The 14481-nt window shown below is 43.4% G+C and overlaps 1 protein-coding gene across 3 annotated transcripts in view; it reads left to right on the top strand.

The window, feature by feature from the left end:
- The first annotated feature begins 2363 nt into the window (after positions 1 to 2363).
- LOC119962696 (ciliary neurotrophic factor receptor subunit alpha-like) overlaps positions 2364 to 14481 on the top strand; it is a 359277-nt gene continuing 347159 nt past the window's right edge. Inside the window, exon 1 of one of the 3 annotated variants that reach the window (XM_038790629.1) lies at positions 2364 to 2479. The gene's annotated coding sequence lies outside the window, so the exon portion shown is untranslated. The remainder of the gene's footprint in view (positions 2480 to 14481) is intronic. The other 2 variants (XM_038790630.1, XM_038790628.1) reach the window with 2 other exon arrangements.

Genomic DNA, 14481 nt, shown 5'->3' with positions numbered 1-14481 from the left:
AAATCATGGAGCTCCCTCCCCTAAAGCTCTACTGTGCATGCACCTACTCCAGAGAGACTGCAGCAGTTCAAGAAGGCAGCTCACCACCATCATCTCCAGGGCAATTAGGGTAGGGCAGTAAATGTTGGCCTAGCCAGCGATGATCACATCCTGTAAATTAATTTTTTTAAATCGAGGTTAGGTAACCTAGGACATGCCTGTCATAATACTTGGGACTTCACTATTCTGTATGGCTCAGTTGTATGCTATGTAATTATTCATCAAGGAAATCCTTGCTACTTTTAATGCATTTTGTTTTTTTTAGGACTTTCTATGAGCAATATGATAATCATAGAATTTACAGTGCAGAAGGAGGTCATTCGGCCCATCGAGACTACACCAGTCTCTGAAAGAGCACTTTACCTAAGCCCACATCTCCACTGTTCCCCGTAACCTAGAAACCCAACTATCTGTTGGACATCACTGGGCAATTTAGTGTGACCAATCCACCTAACCTGCACATCTTTGGACTGTGGGAGCATCCGGAGAAAACCCACTCAGACACAGGGAGAAGGTGCAGATCCTGCACAGACAGTGACCCAAGCCAGGAATCTAAACCGGGTCCCTGGTGCTGTGAAGCAATAGTGCTAACCACTCTGCTACCATGCCAGTGAAGATACCAAAAGTGCAAAATGGATTGTATGAACACAAGCATATGCAAAGGGGTGCAGATAATATGAGAGAGACTCTATATTATTGTAAAGTCTGGCAGTGGTATTACCGTATTACTGCTCTGAGCATCAATTACATGTTTGAGTTTTAATAGTTCTCCTGTTAGTAATTTAGCATGGAGATTTTCTTTAATGATCAGCACATTAAAGACACAAAATGCTGCCAAACTTCAAGTATGCTTTTAGAAGTCTAATCACTTTTGCGTGAAATACGATTTCTTAAGTGTTTTCTGCTATTACTGTTTAGATTGAATAGCTGAGTGAATGATTAAATGCAGTATAAAGATTTGCAAATTGGCTGTTTCATTCTGAAGATTAAAAATCCCCAGCCAAGCATAGCATTTCTTGGCAAAATGACTGTACATTTAGCAGATTCAAATGCAGCAAGAGTGGGTAAAAGAAAAATTCTAATTGTGGGCTGTTTTCAGATATCCTGCAGAAATGTTACTACCCCTGGCAAAACTTCCAATTATAATATTGGAAAGGCAAAAATCTCTCCTACAACAATCACGAATATCTACTCCAGGAGTTAGGAGATAAGAACTAATTTATCTGTGGCACATCCAGGTGCTTCACACCAGTTTTATTGAGTTTCTAGAGGAACGCATAGACGAAGGATTAAGCAGACCTCCAGTAAAGTTGAAAAGAGCAGTTGAGAAACTGAAACAAAGGGAGTAGAGAAAAGAAGAAAGGGTAAAATAAAGGATCTGTCAACCGTTTCAAGACACTGGAACATCTTTGTAGTGCTTAACAGTGTCCACGATGTTGACTTTGCTTTTTGAATCTGTTTTGAAGGCCAGACTGCATCACATCAAACTAACAGCTTACTTTTCTTATAATTCTATAGCTGATGGTTAAATGTTGGCTAAACTCTGTACGGAAAGTCGGTCAAAGAGCTACGGAACAAAGATGTTTAAAAGAATGTCAAATTTTAAGACAGTTCAAATAAACAGCACTCTAAAGTATTTTGAGCAAATGAATACAGCAGCTGTGCAGGAAAATGGAGCAGTCATAGAAAAGTAGATATCATTTCCATATTTCTGGCATGTACATAAATCTATATATATGTATGTATGCATATACATAATCTCCCCATGCTTGTCAGCTGAGACAGCAGATAGTGCATTCTGAATGAGGTGGCAGGATCAGAGCTCAATTAGGATAAAGAGCCTCAGAAGAGCCTCATGTTTTATGCAGAGCTCGAGGACCTTTGTTTGTATTGATTTGTTAATGTGTACTGTGTGTTTAGCTGCTGTGCTTTAGAAACCGGCTCTGAGCTTGCATTCCAAGCAGAGGGTAAAAGGGAGAAATAAACACACACAAAGAAATAAACTTAAGACTTCCCCAATCAATTAAACTTCCAACACCACAATCCCCACCCACCCACTGTCAAAGAAAAACACTTACATTTCCTTCAAAAAACATTCAATAACCATGGAAAAGCAGATACATATTTGTAATATGTGCCCTTAAAGATCTTTTATCTTCCGTTGCTTGACTGGAGACTGAGCTCTAGGAGGTTTGGCAGACACCGGTAAAAAAAATTTCATATAAAAGAAAGCTACACTTCCCCAAACGTTGGCTAGGGGGTGCAAGGCTCGTCTGATAATTTATTCTGCCCATCACAAATGACTGCCTGGTCACATGGTGAGGCTCTGGAGTTTAAAAGTGCTTTAATCTGCATCCAGTGCAGAGCAGCTGGTGGCAAAGTAGCAATAATCTGGCAACTTTCTCTTCTGCTGAGAGGTGCTACTGTGAGGGCGTTTGCAGTAAGTAAAATAAAATGACAACAACCTTGAATGTGCTGCTAAGGCATATATATTTTTTTCTCTTTTATGGGTACAGTGCATTATATTTAAAAATGTAATCTTGTCTTGGAACTGCGTTCATTTAAATGCGACAGTATTTTCTTCTCTGCCTGCGCGTTTGCTGGTTAGATATAGGGAGCATTAGTGGAAAAAGCAAGAGGGAGGGGGGGAAATTGAAATAATGAGGATGAAAGATGTTTCACTGGATTGTCATGAAATGTGCGGGTGTGGTTGGAGCTGTATTGTTGGGTGAAAAGTGAAGAAAGCACTGCACTGCTAGACAATTAGCTCGGACTCTCTCATCTTTTTTTGTAGTGCTGGTCTTGTGTTTAGGGGTCACAGAAGCTGGTGACCCAGTGTCAGCAGTTCTGCATGGAAGCTATTATGCATTCCTGATTGATTAGATTTAGCGGAAATCCTCTTGCTTTCTCCCCTCTTTTTTTTTTCTCCCCCTCTCTTCTCACTGCTAGTGCTCTATTACTTCCAAAAAACCCTTCAGATCAAGGGACTGCTGCGCTGATCACTACTCGCTGCTAATTGCTAATCTCCCAGCGCTGTTTATTAGCAGGGCACGACCGTTAAATCAGTTTGATGAAAGCTTTTGAGCAAATATAAATGCACGCTGAAGGGGAATTTCTAAATGCAGCTGCCAACAGCTTTGAATATCCTGTTTTCCTTATTTCTCCAAACATGATGCTGCTTTAGAGTCCGGAGTGGGTGGACTGAGGCTGGGGTGTGTTGAAACTGGGATTCGGTGCATTTTGACATGGAGAGACTTCGGGCACCGCCTGTCCTATTGGACTGACCCTGCCTTTAATATTCCGGATGCCGCAATGCTATCCTTTTTAATAGAGATTACTTTTTTTTCAGGGGGGTGGGGGCGAATCTACAGGTAACTTTATTCCGTGCTGTATATTTTAAATGAAAGCAAAGCTGTAGTTCAAAAATGATGAGTCACTCCCGTTTCACGAATTCACTGCAGTTATCCTGGCAGGTGTTTATCAGCACATTTTCAAGTTGGAAAGGGAACAAAAATATGTGAATGAATATTTTTAATTTTGCAGTACAACAGTATCAAGTACAACTGAAAAACACTCTTCAGTAGTGTCCCTTTTTTTAAAGGACCGTTTTAATCATGTGCCAAAGAGCAACATTGCCTCTATAAATCTGTGCAATATATGTTGGTACAGGCTTCTCGTGTGTCTCCAGATGCTACAAAAAAAAATTATCTCAAATGATTGCTGGCAAGGGTTGTCCTGTCCTCCTGGTGTGATGTGAATTATTTCAGCAGTATAAATGCAATTATTTTGCAGCTGGCTGCAACATGAATGCTAACAAGAAGGTTGTTGTGAGAAGTGGGAAAGACTTGAGGTTTTCTCTGGATGTGTCGCTGGGAAGCTGTGAGGGAGTGCTGTTTGCATAGGCTGAAAGAAGGGGAGCTAAGTGGAAGTGCTCCAGAGTTGTAAGGTGGATTGCAGCACATTATGCCACCAAACATTAAAAAAAATACAAATGAATAATAATTGTGGCAACAGTCAGTCGTGTTTAAAAGTGATCTGCGTGCCTTCTGTGGGGAGAAGCTTTTTGTCCAAAAGTTATATGATGGTGAGGGTCTTCGTTTCCTTGCTGTAATTATCCAGGATCCTAATCTTCTGTGGCTTTTGAGTCCCTTGCACAATGCAAACGCTTCCCAAGCGTGAACTCAGCAACTTCTCACCATGATACTTGTTCGGCACAGCTTCCACAAGGCATGCTGTGGAATATCATATAAACTTTAGGTGAGATAAAGATAGTTTTGCATTTTTAAAATGTGATATTTTCTATTCCTGTGCGTCAGAGACACTGAAACATTTGCTACCTCATGATGCTTTATTATCCCTTGCTCCCCCTGCCCTCAGTAGAGAAACCATATTAAATCTCATTGCTATGGTATGCAATTTGCATTAAAACAAACTGAATTGGGCTGATCAACTAGGGATGATAGAACAGGATAAGGTGTAAAATGATTAGGGAAAACTAATTTTATCTCTGTTGCTTTTTTCAATTTGGCTGAACTGCTAAGGCTGAGCAAGCAGCTCGCATGTCTTTGCCAGGGTCGGTTTAAGATATGAATGTTGCTGCGCTGGGAAAATTCAGGCAAGCAGCTGTGGTTTAACTTCACTGAATCCATTGAAAGAGGTGCATATAACCTAATTTATCATGAAGAGCAGCCTTTGTAGATAAAAATATTGAGAATATAATAGCTGCTTGATTTTAATGCAGCTGTTGGTGCATCTGGACAGAATCGGCTGATGCTATTTGGAGCTGACAAGAGATCTAACTAGTCTGCTCTGCCATTCGATCATGGCTGATGTTTCTCCTGCCTTCTCCCACATAGGGCAGCACGGTAGCACAAGTGGATAGCACTGTGGCTTCACAGCACCAGGGTCCCAGGCTTGATTCCCCGCTCTGTCACTCTGTGTGGAGTCTGCACATTCTCTCTGTGTCTGTGTGGGTTTCCTCCGGGTGCTTTTTCCTCCCACAGTCCAAAGACGTGCAGGTTAGATGGATTGGCCATGATAAATTGCCCTTGGTGACCAAAAAGTTTAGGAGGGGTTATTGGGATACAGGGACAAGGTGGAAGTGAGGGCTTAAGTGGGTCGGTGCAGACTCGATGGGTTGAATGACCTCCTTCTGCACTGTATGTTCTAACCCCCTGATCCTCTTATTAATTAAGAACCTATCTATCCCTGTCTTAAAGACATCCATGATTTTGCCTCTGCAGTAATGAGACCCACAAATTTGCCACCCTCTGCTTCAGGGTTATCCCTTCAGTCTTGAGGCAGTGTCCTAGGCCAGCACATCCTTCCTTGGATATGGATCCCAAAACTGCTCACAGTATTCCAAATGGGGTCTGACCAGAGCCTCCGAAATACATCCCAGCTCTTGTATTCCAGCCTTCAAAATGACTACAAACATTTCATTTGCCTTACTAACTGCTGAGAATCCTGAACTAGGAATGCGGTTAATTTTGTGAACCTTTTATATTGTTGGGGATAGATTTCTCCCATATCTAAAATGTGGGTTCAGTCTCCAAATAGCCAGCATCATTACTGGTCAACAATAATATATTACTCCTAATAAATAAAAGTGGTGGAAAACAATGAAAATGGATTGGTGGTGGTTTCACAGCAATGCTGTGGGTGATGGGGAAACAAAAACTACAAACTGATGGTTAAGCCAACATCCAAGGATAATAGTAAAAATGCAGAAATGATTCCACCATCGAAGTATGGAGTTGGCTGAAAACTCCATGTGCAACCAAAATGGATCTTCTAACGCCTTTCAGATCATTCTTAAATGGTTAGTTAATTAGCCAGTTAAGGAGCAACCCAAGGCCAGAAGAGGTGAAAATAATTGCTTTCAACCTGAATTATTAACACCGTTTTAAGCATATACAATATCTCTCAAATAATTTGCTGTGTTTAACTTGTACCAGTACCATGTAACTTTAATGCCCAATGCCCACTAACTCTCAAGACCAAGACCTAGTTAAAATCAGATCGTCCTCCTTCACATTGCAAATTGGCACAATGTCTATGCTTATCTTTTTAGAACATAGAACATACAGTGCAGAAGGAGGCCATTTGGCCCATCAAGTCTGCACCGATCCACTTAAGCCCTCGTCTCCACCCTATCCCTGTAACCCAATAACCCCTCCTTTTTTAAGATGGCATTTCCTTCAAATTTTACTGCCTTTTTTCCTCTCATCTACTTCTCTTATCCAGTAGAGGGAATGGTGAGCTAACATTTGCTTCACTGTCACCTTGTGATCTGTCAGAAGAACATGCAATTCAGGACTGGGAAGTTTGTGGTGCTTTTATTTTCTCCCTCCCCCTGTCTTTCTCTCTTTCCTCCCCCCCCCCTCCCAAAAGCATTTGGGGATGGGCAGCATCTAACCAGGGATGCCTGCATGGGCAGCATCGAACCAGGGATGCTTGCATCCTGTGGAAGAATTTATACACACTATGGGTGCATTTTTAGCGGGACAGTTCCTGTTTGGGTGCGTCTTTTTAGCAGGGCACTTCGTGGCACCAAGAACAACACTGCTATTTAATGTAACTTTGCCACTCTTCTTTTGGCTGCTATAAGAACACACTGCCGAGGCCACATTTCCTTCACTGACACTCAACTTGCCAGTGCAGGAACATGGCTTATGTTTTTAAAAAAATAAATGCTGCCCCGATCTCCCCCCAACCACCACTTACTGAACTCAAATTGTCTCTTACAGGGCCCTTGAGCCTGGTCTCCACCTTGAGGACAAGGCACCCTGGTACTGGCAGTGCCCAGGTGCCTGCAGGAGTACTATGTACTAAAATGTCCGGAGCTGTAGATTCTTCTCCTTTCTCTCCCCCCCCCCCCCCCCCCCCTCCTCAATATGTTAATCTGGATCTCACCCAAGTCGCCGATCTCTGCATTATGAATGTTTGTTTGCAGTTCAAGCAACCCTTTTTTTTTTTGAGAGATTCCGTGGCCTCATCACATCACATCACCAAGCTGGATGAAACAAGGCTGTTAACTCGCGCTGTTTGATCATTAACATTTTAAGATAAATATACATACAGCCCTTCAATTGTATCAACAACCCCTGCCAAGCAGTGGAATATAGAACTTGGCAAAGCTTGCCTAATGGACTTCATTTCACAGCTGCATAACTGCAACTGCTGACTGTCATTTGAAAGACCTCTGGCTTTGGGGAACAATTAGGGAATAGTGTCTTGAGCATCACCGGGAACTGACAATCACATCTGAATGTCATTGCCCATAAGTACTTTATCCGCAAAAGCAAATTACTGCAGTGCTAGAATCTGAAACCAAAGAGAAAAGGCTGGAAAATCTCAGCAGGTCTGACAGCATCTGTAGGGATAGAAAAGAGCTAACGTTTCGAGTCCAGATGACTCTTTGCCAAAGCTTTGTTTCAGCACTTTATCCATGAATGTTAGTCAATTTGATTGTAACTAAAAATCACTATTGCAACCATATTGAGCTTGTGCAGGCAGGATTTATGACTTGTCAAAATCTTAGCTTCCTAGCTCCAGGCTAGAGTTTCCCCATGGTTCATAAAATCTGAGCTGGTGTCAACCACTCAACAAAACAACCAAGCAGGCAACATTGGGAGTTTTGTAGGTTCATGTGCTGATCAAAATGGCCAGCGATGGGAATGAGGTAGGACCTCGAATGCAGCATTCCTACATTCCACCCACTTCACATGGGTAATCTCCATGCTGGGGGAAATCCTGCCCCATTCCACATAGATTCACATGGGTAATCTCCATGCTGGGGGAAATCCTGCCCCATTCCACATAGATTCACATGGGTAAGCTCCATGCTGGGGGAAATCCTGCCCCATTCCACATAGATTCACATGGGTAAGCTCCATGCTGGGGGAAATCCTGCCACATTCCACATAGATTCACATGGGTAATCTCCATGCTGGGGGAAATCCTGCCCCATTCCACATAGATTCACATGGGTAAGCTCCATGCTGGGGGAAATCCTGCCCCATTTAGGGCAGCACGGTAGCCTTGTGGATAGCACAATCGCTTCACAGCTCCAGAGTCCCAGGTTCGATTCCGGCTTGGGTCACTGTCTGTGCGGAGTCTGCACATCCTCCCCGTGTGTGCGTGTGTTTCCTCCGGGTGCTCCGGTTTCCTCCCACGGTCCAAAGATTTGCGGGTTAGGTGGATTGGCCATGATAAATTGCCCTTAGTGTCCAAAATTGCCCTTAGTGTTGGGTGGGGTTACTGGGTAATGGGGATAGGGTGGAGGTATTGACCTTGGGTAGGGGGCTCTTTTCAAGAGCCGGTGCAGACTCGGATGGGCCGAATGGCCTCCTTCTGCACTGTAAATTCTATGATTCCGCATAGATTCACATGGGTATTCTCCATGCTGGGGGAAATCCTGCCCCATTCCACATAGATTCACATGGGTATTCTCCATGCTGGGGGAAATCCTGCCCCATTCCACATAGATTCACATGGGTATTCTCCATGCTGGGGGAAATCCTGCCACATTCCACATAGATTCACATGGGTATTCTCCATGCTGGGGGAAATCCTGCCACATTCCACATAGATTCACATGGGTATTCTCCATGCTGGGGGAAATCCTGCCACATTCCACATGGGTATTCTCCATGCTGGGGGAAATCCTGCCCCAATCCACATAGATTCACATGGGTATTCTCCATGCTGGGGGAAATCCTGCCCCATTCCACATAGATTCACATGGGTAATCTCCATGCTGGGGGAAATCCTGCCCCATTCCACATAGATTCACATGGGTATTCTCCATGCTGGGGGAAATCCTGCCCCATTCCACATAGATTCACATGGGTAATCTCCATGCTGGGGGAAATCCTGCCACATTCCACATGGGTATTCTCCATGCTGGGGGGAATCCTGCCCCAATCCACATAGATTCACATGGGTATTCTCCATGCTGGGGGAAATCCTGCCCCATTCCACATAGAGGTACAGCTAAATATGTTCAAACTTTGTCTTGTACTCATTGTGACATCGGTAAAAATGCCAATAATCACCCAGTCTTTTTACCGGAGAAAAGCGTGTTGATTGGTTGACTCTCGAGGTGGGATTTACCAGCTGTTCACGGCAGCAGGAAATTCTGATCCCACGATAGTGCACTGTTTCCAAGAAACCAAGGCCTTGGGAAATCCCGTTGACAACGATGGGACCTGTAGTTCCCACATGGCGGGCTGCCTTCCCAGACAAAGCACATAGGGAAGGTGGTAAATCCTGCCACTATTAGTACCCACCATAGGCTGCTCTCCCTTTTTGACTGGTGGCGATTTAGCCTGAGGGTCACACCTCTGGCGTGGGGCAAGCTTAAAAAGATGGAACCTTCATGAATAACCTCAGTTGGTAGGGAAATGAACCCATGCTGTTGGTGTCGCTCTGTCACTAACAAGCTGCCTAGCCAACTGAGCTAAACAACCACCAAAGACTAAGCAAGAGGGAACCATTGGCTCCACAGGTTCCTGGTAAATTAAAGGCACAAGGCTTTTACTTTGCAGGGAATGGGTCTTGCTTCTAGCAAGGGGACAAGCTTGGACTAGGTGCATTTCATTTAGGAAGCCAGGTGGAGAGGTAGACTTGGTCAGGATGACATTAGTACAATAAAAAGATGATCATCTTTCTCAGAGATGAGTGTCATAGAAAACAAGCATGTAGGTGTAGCAGATAGTAAGGAAAGCAAATGGAATGTTGGCATTTATAGCAAAAGGAATTGAGTATTGTTGCAACTATGCAAAGCATTGGTGAAACCGCACTGAGTATTGTGTGCCGTTTTGGTCCCCTTTTTGAGGAAGGGTGTTGTGGCATTGGAGGCTGTTCAGAGGAAGTTCACTAGGTGTTTGTCTTGAGAGAGTGAACAGTTTTAAGCCTACAGGGGAGATCAAATTGAGTTATGGATAAAGTAGACATGGAGCAGATGCTTCCTCTTGTGGGGCTCATAATCTTAAAATATGAGGTAGCAAATTAAAAAAAAACGATTGTTTTTGAAGGAAAAACTACTTTTCACAACGGTTGTGATTATGTGGAATTCGCTACCACAGAGTGAGATGGATGCAGGGGCAATAAGTAAATTTAAGTAGGAGATTTTTAATTGGTAATGGGTTGAAGGGTTATGGAGAATGGGCAGGACAGTGGCGTAAGCCTTGGATGTGATCAGCTATGATCGCATTGAACGTGTTTAGGCTCGCGGCCAAATTGCCTACTCCTGCTCCTAGTGTTCTCGGGAGGAGATGCCAAGGCTTCTTTCGCAATCCAGCTCTTGGTCTGTAGTAGATGAGGGACATATCAGCCATGATGGCATGGTGGAGCAGAACTCAATGGGCTAAATGGCCTCATTCTGCTCCTATATGAATGAAAAACTTTAATGGGCGTGGTTGATGGGGCCCCTTAATAGTAACCACACTAGACAGAAATTAATAATGGAAGCTTGTGAGAAAGATATGGTGATGATCAATCATGGGTGATTTGGACAAATTAGATTGGCAAAGTGTTTCTCAGGACTGTTTCTTGGAGCTTAAACAAAATATGAGCAGGAGTAACCCCTTCAAGCCTTCTCTGCCATTCATTATGATCATGGCTGATCATACAACTCTAACCTGAAAAGACTTGAGGGAAGGATGCACCATCTGTGGCTAACTAAGGAAGCTAAAGATAGTATCAAATTGAAAGAAAAGCATATAATTCCACAAAGATGAATAGCCAGTTGGAAGATTGCACAGAATATAAAGAACAGTAAAGATTGAGAGAGAAATTTGGTGAGAGAACTAGCTCGCAATATTCAACAGAAGTTTTGGCAGGTATTTGAAAAGGGAAAAGTCAGATGGAAGCTAAGAAAATAGTGGATGAACATCTGTCTTCACTGGAGAATATAAATAATATCCTGTGACCAAGGAATCTCTGGGGCAGGGGATACTGAGAATTATTAGAATCATGCCCGAGGTCCTGATGGACTATATCCCATGCTTTAAAAGTGTCTGCTGGAGATAATAGTAACTTGCTGATGATGTGAAGGTGGGTATGTTGTGTAGAGGACATACTGCAGAGAGACATGGGTACATGTTTGTCAGGTGAGAGTATAATTGGGGGGGGGGGGGGGGGGGGGGGGGAGATGTGAACTTCCCCTCCTTGGGAGCAAGAATAGAAAAGCTAATTGTTATTAATGCAGAGAGATCTGGGTGTCCACGTACATAATCTGAAAAGTTAGCCTGCAGGTGCAGTGATTAGGAAGGGGAATTAAATGTTTTGTCATTGTTGTGTTGGTGTACAGTTTTCTTTTTTTTTTTTGTTTTTTTTTTTGTTTGTTTTTTTGTTTTTATGGATGTAAATGTTTTAGAAGTAGTTTGGAGAAGGTTTGCTTGGTGGCTCTCATGAAGCCAGGTGATGCCATGATCAATGACCGAGTAGGCTTGAGGGGCCGAATGGCTTGCTCCATTTTCATATGTTGTAAATAAACCACATTAAGCTCCACTAACTATGTTAAACTGGTTGTTGGTGTAATTGTTCCTGAACTCCACATTGTTCAGCAAGTCTATGGAATCCTATCTAACAGACTTTTTTGTCAGTCACTGAATCATCCTTCTATCTACATTCTGGGTTTTACAAGCATGGGCTGGTGGATTGTGTTTAGTCTGCAATGAAAAACCAAAGGAACATGTTCGATTCGATCAATTAATGGCCTACATATCTAACATCCCACCAGCACTGAAATTCATTCACAAGTCTGCTCAGTTGTGCAGGAAGCAAAAAAAAAAATGTTTTTGGACTGACTGGCTGTATCCTATTAGTGGAAAATAAAATCTTGCCAATGCATAGTAACAAACAATGTGAAACAGCTTCAGCTGTTGTTCAAATTGAAATACTTTGCCACTCATGGTAATCTGAGATAGATTGGCTAGTTGTGTTCTCCATTGTCTAATGTAAACCTTGATATACATGTTTGGGTTTATATAGGTCCATTAGCTTGAAGAATGGCCTAATCAGCAATCTTCATGCTGCTGCCAGTCCAACATTTTGCCTGCCACAGGGCTAGTAAAATGGCAGAAGGGTGCACATCCCAGCTTGTAATTGGCAGAGCACAGACTGTGCCCAACCAGCCTGTACTTGGGATGTGAGTGAACTATCCTAGTGACCAGTATCCACTAATTCAAACTTGTGGTGTGGCTCATTTACATACTCGCATGCAGGAACCCATTCACTGCAATTTAAAAGGAATATGTTCAAGCCTTGTGCCTTATTGAATTACCTCGGAACTTGTAGGAGCCTACAATTCCTGCTGCTTTCACCATGGCGATAACTCCAGCAACTTTTTTTCTTCACAATTTTGGCATTGGAGTACAAGACCAGCCTCTCTAGGATGAGTTGTCTCAAAGAAGTGAGATGAGTAGAATGATTTTATCTTTAAAAGAAGGATATTCCAGAACTTGGATCTAGATTACTGATGACTTGTGTGATTTTTCTTTTTTTTTTCTTTTTTTAAAAAAAAAAGTGTACCACGGTCCCCTCAATTGCCCTCAGCAATCACTTGTTGCTGTTTCTGAAATTCACAAGTCCACCAATTTCTTACTTGCTCACTGAGGGGGGGCATCAATGCCACAGACCTCTGCCATTTTCTCCCTTTTCTGAATTGGATGGAGATCACTTGCCGAAGGGATCTGATTATATTGAGTTTTCTTCCCAAAGATAGATAGATGGAGAAATACAGCACAGAATAGGCCCTTCGGCCCACGATGTTGCGCCGAACTTTTGTCCTAGGTTAAACACAGAATTTTGGACAATTTTCCATGGCCAATCCACCTAACCTGCACATCTTTGGACTGTGCGAGGAAACCGGAATACCCGGAGGAAACCCACGCAGTCACGGGGAGGATGTGCAGACTCCACACAGACAGTGACCCAAGTCGAAATCGAACTTGGGACCCTGGAGCTGTGAAGCAATTGTGCTATCCACAATGCTACCGTGCTGCCCTTAAGAAGTTAACCTACACTCCATTATTCTACCCTAATCCATGTACCTATCCAATAGCCGCTTGAAGGTCCCTAACTTTTCCGACTCAACTACTTCCACAGGCAGTGCATTCCATCCCCCACTACTCTCTGGGTAAAGAACCTACCTCTGACATCCCCTCTATATCTTCCACCATTTATCTTAAATTTATGTACCCTTATAATGGTGTGTTCCACCCGAGGAAAAAGTCTGACTGTCTACTCTATCTATTCCCCTAATCATCTTATAAACCTCTATCAAGTCGCCCCTCATCCTTCTCCGTTCTAATGAGAAAAGGCCTAGCACCCTCAACCTTTCCTCATAAGACCTACTCTCCATTCCAGTCAACATCCTGGTAAATCTCCTTTGCACCTTTTCCAAAGCTTCCACATCCTTCCTAAAATGAGGCGACCAGAACTGCACACAGTACTCCAAATGTGGCCTGACCAAGGTTTTGTACAGCTGCATCATCACCTCACGGCTCTTAAATTCAATCCCTCTGCTAATGAACGCGAGTACACCATAGGCCTTCTTCACAGCTCTATCCACTTGAGTGGCAACTTTCAAAGATCTATGAACATAGACCCCAAGATCTCTGCTCCTCCACATTGCCAAGAACCCTACCGTTAACCCTGTATTCCGCATTCCTATTTATCCTTCCAAAATGGACAACCTCACACTTGTCAGGGTTAAACTCCATCTGCCACTTCTCAGCCCAGCTCTGCATTCTATCTATGTCTCTTTGAAGCCGACAACAGCCCACCTCCCTATCCACAACTCCACCAATCTTCGTATCATCTGCAAATTTACTGACCCACCCTTCAATTCCCTCATCCAAGTCGTTAATGAAAATCACAAACAGCAGAGGACCCAGAACTGATCCCTGTGGTACGCCACTGATAACTGGGCTCCAGGCTGAATATTTGCCATCCACCACCACTCTGTCTTCTATCGGTTAGCCAGTTTGTTATCCAACTGGCCAAATTTCCCACTATCCCATGCCTCCTTACTTTCTGCACAAGCCTACAATGGGGAAACTTATCAAATGCCTTACTAAAATCCATGTACACTACATCCACTGCTTTACCTTCATCCACATGCTTGGTCACCTCCTCAAAGAAGTCAATAAGACTTGTAAGGCAAGACCTACCCCTCACATCCGTGCTGACTATCCCTAATCAAGCAATGCTTTTCCAGATGCTCAGAAATCCTATCCCTCAGTACCCTTTCCATTACTTTGCCTACCACCGAAGTAAGACTAACTGGCCTGTAATTCCCAGGGTTATCCCTATTCCCTTTTTTGAATAGGGGCACGACATTCGCCACTCTCCAATCCTCTGGTACCACCCCTGTTGACAGCAAGGACGAAAAGATCATTGCCAACGGCTCTGCAATTTCATTTCTTGCTT

This window comes from Scyliorhinus canicula, chromosome 3, assembly GCF_902713615.1.
Source record: "Scyliorhinus canicula chromosome 3, sScyCan1.1, whole genome shotgun sequence".
Lineage (NCBI taxonomy): Eukaryota > Metazoa > Chordata > Chondrichthyes > Carcharhiniformes > Scyliorhinidae > Scyliorhinus > Scyliorhinus canicula.
The sequence above is the reverse complement of the archived record's forward strand: the minus strand, read 5'-3'. Positions and strand labels throughout refer to the sequence as shown.